Raw genomic sequence first — 7,829 nt, forward strand, 5'->3', positions numbered from 1 at the left:
TTGCATCTTCTATAATGTCTTCTAGTGTATCTACTTCGAAGCAACTATCCATTGATTGTCCTTGGGAAGCACTAAACACATTCAGTCTTAGTTTCTTATTCCCAAATGATACATCCATGACTCCTGTCCTACAATTAATGCACGCATTTGCCATAGCGAAGAAGGGTCATCCTAAGATAATGAGAATTTATCTTGAGTTGCCACTTAGTTCCATGTCGAGAACCAGAAAATCAATTGGAAAGTAAAACTCATCTACCTTGACCAAGATATCCTCAAGCATTCCACGTGGTTTCTTAATTGATCTATCGGCTAATTGCAGTGTGACTGACGTGGGTTTCAGTTCTCTGAATCTAAAAAGTTCATCCACCGAACTAGGTAAAAGATTCACACTTGCCCCTAAGTCCAGAAGAGTTTTTTCAATATGATAATCTCCTATAACATAGGAAATGATGGGGGCTCCTGGGTCCTTAAGCTTTGGAGGAGTAGCATGCTGGAAGATAGAACTAGCCTGTTCAGTGAGGCATACTTTCTTTGAGATTTGTGATCTAGATTTATGTTTTTAGGTGCACAAATCCTTCAAAAATTTGGCATAAGCAGGGACCTGTTTGATTGTGTCTAGAAGAAGAAGATTAATTTAAACTTGCTTAAACAATTCCAACATCTCGTCGAGTCTTTCTCCCTTCTTATCTGTAGGAATAGGGGCTTTCAGGGTATCCAGAAATGGGGCTTTAGGCAAGTAAGATGATTCCGGTGCAGTTGGTTCATTTTCTATTTTAAGATCCTCCTTGTTCTTGGGTGATTTGGCTTCGGTTAGAGGTTTAGGATCGGTCTCATTGGTTTTACTAGTATGTTCAATGACCTTCCCACTTCTCAAAGTCATGATTGATTTGATGTGTTCAGAAAAAGCTTTTGGGGTATTAGAGCTCTCAATCACAAATTGCCCTCTTAGGTTGCTCTCGAGTTGGCTAGATATTTTTTCTCCTTTCCTCCTACTAAATGCAGTCGCTAGTTGACCTATTTGTGTCTCTAGCTTAGCAATGGATTGTGTGTGGGAGTTAAGGATCTGAGTGTTGACTTCTAATCATTCTAGTACTTTCAAAACTTTTTCCTCAAAAGCTGAGCTGTGACCAGTAGTAGATGGTTGAGGAGCATTTTAAAATTGATGGTATGGTCTATGCCTATATGTTGGGTCCTGATATTGAGGTCGAGGTGCGACAGGGCCAACCACTGGTTGTGGTCTCCAGGAAAAATTTGGATGGTTTCTCCAGTCGGGGTTATAAGTATTCGAATATGGATCATTTCCTGGTCTGCGAGCTTGTTGAACTTGAGCTTGCTGAATCTGCTCGTGCACAAACTCAGAAAATGGAGGTGCGGCTGGGCATCCACTAACAAAATGGTTCGGACTTGCACACAATGCACAAACTTCTTGGATTGGGTTAGGTGGAATTGGGGATTGTCCAGTATTTAGAAGATGGTCTAATTTTTGGGATAGTTCATCTACCTTACTATGGATATCTATGACATTTCCAATCTAATAAATTCCACTTCTTTTTTGTTGAAGCATGGGTTGTTCTCTAGAGGTGGCAGACATATGATGTAGAAAATTCTCACTAAGTGTTTCAAAGAGCTGCCAGGCTTCATCCTCACTCTTTAGTATGAATGTCCCACCACATGATGCATCAACCATTTGTCGGTGTTTCTCCGATAGACCATCATAAAAACACTGACAAAGTTGCCATTTAGGGACAGCATGGTGTGGATATTTACGAATGAGGTCCCTTAACCTTTCCCATGTCTCATGAAAAAGTTCACCCTCCAATTGGGAAAAACTAGTGATAGCTTTTCTAATTTGATTTATTTTTTCAATTGAAAAGTATTTCTTGAGAAATTCTCTCTGAAGATGATCCCAAGTTGAAATGGTTATAGAGTCTAAGGAGTTTAACCAATGCTTGGCTTTGTCCTTAAGTGAGAAAGGGAATAGTTTCAACCTAAGGACATCATCAGAGAAGTTTTAGATTTTTACTGTGGAACAAATTTTAAGAAATTCATCCAAGTGTTTGTATGGGTCTTTGTTACTAAGTCCATAGAATGATGGCAACATTTGAATAATGCTAGACTTAATCTCATATTGGGTAGCTTCTACTAGAGGTGCTTGAATGCATGGAGAGTAGGTATACGAGGATGGAGTGAAATATTCTCTCAATGAGCGTGGAGGATTAGCCTCACCAGGTGCAGCCATGTTCCTAACTCGAATAGTCCTAAGAGTCTTTTCTAATTCTTCGTCTAATGGTTGCAAGTCGGGTTTTAGTGATCGTCGACCTAACATGCAACTAAAAGGTCTATGTAGGACTATCCTAGTTTGTTAAAGATTTTTTTTTTTTTTATTAAGAGAAGAAGAGAAGAGAGAAAAGAGTTCTAAAGAAGAGATCCTAAGAAGTCCTAAAATAAATAGAAGAATTAGTTATGGTTAGATTTTAATTACAATTAAGTTAGCACGTAGTGGACTCTCTATCCTAAAGTTATCCTAGTTCTAGACAGCTCCTAACAGTAGTTAGCCTTCAAGCCCTCCAAGTCAGAGCTTGACCAATCAACTGGCCAGATAAGTGTAAGGTTGGTAGGAGTCCCCTCGTTGCTTTTCTTAGACACCAATTAAATTGACCAGGTCAGCGAACGGAACCAATTAAAAGCCACCTTCCTTCGGGCCCAGTCATCCCGCAAACCACTTTCCTAGACACCAGCTAGCTGACCAAGTCTAACCTGGTTCAACTCTTAGGGTCACTTGTCCTAATAAGCTCGAAATCCTTAGGGGTCAACATCTAATTAATTTTAGATTAAGGTCTAGGTTATACAAATGCAAGGGAGTGATTTGTGGGCCAAAGAAGGGTGATCAAATCTTCACCTTATCTTAGTTAATAGGTTGCACCCTTAAAGTTAATTATGGAGATGCAATGCAAAGAAACAAGGTGTCCAATCAAGTTAGAAATTTTTATATTTGAGGTTACGCTATTTTAGTTAAGTGTTATGAAATGTCAGTGATTTTTTTTTTTAATTCAACCGTGCCAAGGTCCCCGGCAACGGCGTCGAAATTTGATGCGTAGTCATTGATAGCACCAAAAATAACTCTACTCACTACGTAGGTAGGATGAGTCGAGATCGTATCCTCAGAGATCTTGGGCTAAGTTGAGATTACAAAATAAAAGAAAGAAGTATTATTTTGATTTAAAAAATAAATTATCTTAAAATTGATGTAATTAGAAAATAAAGAGCTTGGAAGTTTTGAATTAATTTTACACTAATAGAGTTGTATCTCTTTTTTTTTAATTAAATAGATACGATTAATCTTAAAAAAAATATCTATCTTTTTTCGACACATCCCGTACTCGTAGATCATGGCGCATCTCCAGAAAGTACTAGGTAAACAACTCTTCTTTCTTCGGCACGCCCCATACCCGTAGATCACGGTGCATCTCTGGAAAGTAAAAGTTGTTCCTAATATTAATCTAACAGGAAAGCATAAATAAAAGTATATGAAAGAGAGCAAATAAAGAACTCATGATGATTTAAATAAAAAATATAATCTTTACTGCATATAAAGAAATACAAGAAAGTTTAGAACAATAAACCCACTCTGTGTCGTTACAAAATTTCTTCTCCACTCCTGAGACTGCTAGCCTAGCTGCTCATGAAATAGTCTCTTTCTCTTCCTCTATGCAAGGCTCTAGAAGAATTTCTGAGATGATCCTCAAATGGGAGTACAAGAGCCTTTTTATAGGTGTTAGGAGGGAGGAATTTTACATGGTTTTCAGATGTGAGACTAAAGAAAATACTAAAGACTAAAAGGTGGATTGATGAGATGGAAAGATCACAAGCAGATAAAGAAAATATAAATTCTTCCTCTTGAAGTATTTCCAAGTGTTATATTTTTTTTCTTAAATTTTTAGATCCATCTGCTATCATGGGCATCTGTCTGATCGCCACTGTGTCCGCCAGCATAAACTCCCCATGAATCCGTCATGCCGCGTGCCTGCAATGCCACGCGCCCGCAATCTTCTTTCACGGACCCGTTAGCTGTTAGGAAACCACTTATGCTCCTTTTTGATTAAAAAATTACAAAAAAAAACTTTTGTTTCTTTAAAATGATGCCTATATCTTTTTTGGGTTCCTTGCATAGTATCTTCATTTTCTATAATACCGTATGCATTCTTCTTTTATTTTAATTTTATTTTAAGTCTAATTTTCTTCAAACTTGAGTCTTTTTGATTTGTGAATCGGACTCTTTGTATCGACGATCATCTTTCCTGTAAAATATAAAAAGAAGCATCAAATTTTTAATAAATAAAATAAATTAAATATAATTTTTTGCTTTAAATGACTTAAATTAAGTGTTTATCATCTATGATATGATATATGGCATATAAAATCTGAAAATAAAACAAAATGCATGTATCTAAGCAATAGATCACATCTACTACTCTACAGAGTTCATAACTCCATATCTAATCCTGGGTTGATGATCGCCACTATTGAGAAAATATGATAAAAGGTTCATCCTCGTTGCTCGCAACCGCATAGGATTTTGGCCTCTAGAGGACGTCCACTCGAAGCTCTGATCTAATCAGTCTCTTTGAGAGTACTAGCTCACGCAAAGTCCATGTCGAAGGCTAATCTAATTCCTTCTTTCAAAACTCTCAAACACTTCCTAAGGTTGAAGAAGGACACTTAGGAGGAGGATGAGGTGGAGAAAATGATGGGAAGAAAAGACTCTCTTCCTTCTCACTTTTTTCTCTTCCCAATATCCTAAATCAAAACCCAAGGGTTTCCACGCCAGCATACCTATGCCCCACAAGTGCCCACGCCCCATTTTCTTTTGAGAAAACCTTTCTCATGGTAAAACCCCCTCCTCTTGTCGCACACTTTAGAACCCCATCTCATGATAGGCATTGAGGAGTGGATAGGAATGAGTTCAAATCAAATTTGAACTTCAATTCAAGATAAAGATTGGTTTTAAGTTCAAATCTCATTCAAACTTAAACCAACATGATCCTATCCAAAGAGAGGGGGACATAGGCTATGGAGCATGGAGAAACTTCATGCAAAAATCTGATTTTGCATGAAGAGTCCTCGTGGAAAAATTATTGGCGCAAGGGAGAGTGGATGAGTTCAAATCAATTTTGAACTTTAACCAAGATCAAGTTTGAATTCAAATCCAATTTGAATCCAATCAGATCTTATCCACATTCATTTAGGCATTGAGAAGAGGGTGAGAAACACTTGGGGTGTGGAGAAAGCTCTTACACTTGGGGTGTGAGAAGAAAGTCGGGCATCCAAATGGGGTGGCGTAAGGGAGAGTCCAACAAATATCATCACTCAATAAAATTGAACTAATCAGCAATTTAATTACTAATTTATCCTCCATTAATTCATTAATGTTTAGCAAATTATTTCATCATAATTTTTGCTTAAGGTTAATCATTAATCAAATTGATGATTACATCCTTGATTGATTCTTAATCGTTGATCAGCCATATGATTAGTCAGAAATTTTTTTTGAGTGTAATCCCATAGATTCGAACCTAAGCCAGTAGAGTAGGAATAAATTTTTAAACTAATCGATGTAACCATCTAGCAATGAAATCTGACATCCGGATAGGTCGAATGATTGCAAAGCAACATTCAAAAATCTACTGACATATGGTTGCCATATAATTCATCCCTTAGGCCCTAAATACTCAAGGATAACCTAGGATTTAACTGTTAACCCTAGATAAGTCATCCACATCATATTTTATTTTTTTAAATCCATCACATGGATTATCTGGGCTTAGGTTTTACTAAATTGAAATACACTGATGCATTAACTCCTACTTATTTAGAGGTGTTGGGTATAAAATAACCCCAGCCGAAGTTGGTAAAAGGCCAACCCTTCCAGGGCTCCTTCGACTTCCGACCTTGTGTGGCATCTTTCTGAACTCCCCCGACCGTCCGAGCTTCCATAATACCATCCGAACTTCTCCGATAATGAGCTCCTCCATTCATCTACCGGGCTGCTCCAAACGCTTTCTGAGCTTCACTATCAGTCGATTTTTTATAGTGATCGACTATTCTCTGAATCTCTTTCAGACTTCTTCTGGCCACGAATGATTTTACTCCGAACTTCTTTCGAACTTCGTCAATGTTCGAGCTTCTCCAACTGCAGAACTTCTACAGTAATCAAACTCCATCCAAATTTTTACGGTGGTCGACCACCTTCTGGATTTCATCCGAGCTCCTACGAGAGCCGGATCCCAGCTGAACTTCTACAGCAGATGGATTCCAGATGAGTTTCTATAACGGATGGGCTCCACCAGCCGGATCTCTACTTTGAACTTCTATTGCAAGTGGACTTCATCCGAGCTCCTCCAAGAGTTAGACTCTGGCCGAACTTCTACAGTGGATGGATCCTAGATGAACTTCTACAACGGACGGGCTCCACCAGCTGGATTTCTATTCTGAACTTCTTTCGAACTTCGTCAATGACCAAGCTTGTCCAACAGTGAGACTTCTACAATAAGAAGTCTCCATCCGAGCTTCCACGGAACCGATCTTCATCCGAACTTCTACAATAAGAAGTCTCCATCTGAGCTTCCACGACAACTGGTCTTCGTTCGAGCTTCTACAATAAGTGGACTTCATCCAGACTCCTACAAGAGCCGGACTTCGTTCGAACTTCTACAACAGAATGTAATTCCAGACTTCTCCAATGTTCGACCTTCCACAGTGTCCTCAAGACTCCTCTAGTGGACGAACCTCCACAACGCCATCCGAACTCCACTATCGATCGACCCTCTGTCGGATTTCTCATTAAATCGGACCTCTCTAGTGGACAGTCCACAGACGAGCTTCTACATCAGGCAAAATACAGACAGACTTCTCTAGCAATCAGACTCCTATCAGACTTCTCCAATAGAAAGTCTCCGTCCGAGCTTTTACAGTAGATGACTTTCGCCTGCAGCATCAGCGCCCAAGACATCCGACAACAGTGGACTCGTCAGCAACCTCAAAAACATCCGAGCCTCTCTTAGACTGCTGAGATCGAGAGCCAGTCCACTCCATTAGACGTTCCAGCCGAGCTTCAACCATCCGACCCGAACTCTCTGGCAAGTCACGACAATGGCCACTACCCCACTCCACTCTCTGTAACAGATTTCATGTGGCCCCATCACTCTCTGGCAAGTCGCGACAACGGACACCACTTCACTCTCCATAACAAACTCCACGTGGCCCTGAACAGCCCCCTGATGCCACTACTCTCTGTAATAAACTCCGCATGGCCCCGAACGGCCCACTATCAGGCAGTTACAGATGTCGCTGTCAATCAGTTACGCTCTCCATCTATAAAAAGGGATCTCCAGATACGTTCTTCTCTAAGCTCTAAACTCTATCTCAAAATTTTACTAAAATCTCATTCGAGTGCTCCATTTCTGTTAAGGTAGAGTACTGACTTGAGCGTCAGAGGGTCTTGCCGGAGCACCCCCAACTCCGGTTTAGACTTTCCTTACAGGTCCTGATGGCAGACGCGATCCCCTTGACTCCAGCTTCTCCGACGTCGGTGGAATTCTGCACCAACAGAATTGGCGCTAGAGAAAGGGTGCTGTGTCTTCATAGTACCCTTGTTCTTAAAGGAGTACTCAACAGGATTGTCTTTGATCATCTTCTTTGACATTTTCTCCTTCTTCTCCTGCCAGATCTCCACCTGATGCCTCCCCGAAAGGCATCCACCGGGCGATCCATGACCTCCGTGGCCAGATCTCAGCGAGACTCGCAAGCTCCGACCTTGTCTCTAGTTTTTC

At 40.1% G+C, this 7,829-nt stretch overlaps 1 non-coding gene across 1 annotated transcript; it reads left to right on the forward strand.

Moving 5' to 3' along the window:
• The first annotated feature begins 1,745 nt into the window (after window positions 1–1,745).
• On the forward strand, window positions 1,746–1,851 carry LOC140852252 (small nucleolar RNA R71). Its single transcript, XR_012135156.1, has one exon. It is a non-coding gene; the product is annotated as a small nucleolar RNA R71 (small nucleolar RNA).
• Window positions 1,852–7,829: the final 5,978 nt, after the last annotated feature.

This window comes from Elaeis guineensis, chromosome 10, assembly GCF_000442705.2.
Source record: "Elaeis guineensis isolate ETL-2024a chromosome 10, EG11, whole genome shotgun sequence".
Taxonomy (NCBI): domain Eukaryota; kingdom Viridiplantae; phylum Streptophyta; class Magnoliopsida; order Arecales; family Arecaceae; genus Elaeis; species Elaeis guineensis.